Below are 734 nucleotides of genomic sequence, written 5' to 3' on the forward strand. Positions count from 1 at the left end.
TAAATCTTTAAAAAAATAAAAATAAAGCAAACTGTCAATGACTTGATACTGGATTTTTAGCCTATAGAATTTTGGGAACATAAATTTCTCATGAAACATTAATCTGTGGCACTTTGTTTTGACAATTCTATACAACTAAGTCTGAGTAAACTAGTTCTCTCTAATGGGTGTGTGCCTTAGCAGAAATAATGCACATATTTTACTATATATATATATATATTTTTTTTTTTTCCCCCTGTTGAGGGAAAGACCATGCCTGATGTGAGCTATGGTACAGTAAAATAGTTTACAATGACTTGTGATTCCTTTATTTCTCATTCAGTTATTTACTGATGAACATGTACATCATTAAATCTGCAGCAAGAACTTTATTGCCTATCTTCTTTAACTGCAACCATATAAGTTCAGTTTTCATACACTGATGCTTTTAAAACCTATCAATAACTGTTGATTAAAAAAAGGACAGGCATGAATGATGTGTATAATATAATGTAGTTACTTTTCACAATGGTGTATCAAAAACTGTTAGTAACTTGTAAAGCTAGCTAAGTGGATTAAAATATCTTTAAAGATAAAGGAGAAACCCTGGAGGTAAAGCTGGACGGCTCAGCTCAGTGAGTGGAGCCCAGGCTGCAGAAAGACTGCACATCTGATCCTCAATACCTGGGTGAGAAAAAAAAACCGCTGAAACTGCAGACCCTGAGTGCCTCTGAAGTCTGAAATAAGCCTTGGTC

The sequence above is a fragment of the Condylura cristata genome, unplaced genomic scaffold, assembly GCF_000260355.1.
Source record: "Condylura cristata isolate star-nosed mole 26May11 unplaced genomic scaffold, ConCri1.0 scaffold00002, whole genome shotgun sequence".
Taxonomy (NCBI): Eukaryota; Metazoa; Chordata; class Mammalia; order Eulipotyphla; family Talpidae; genus Condylura; species Condylura cristata.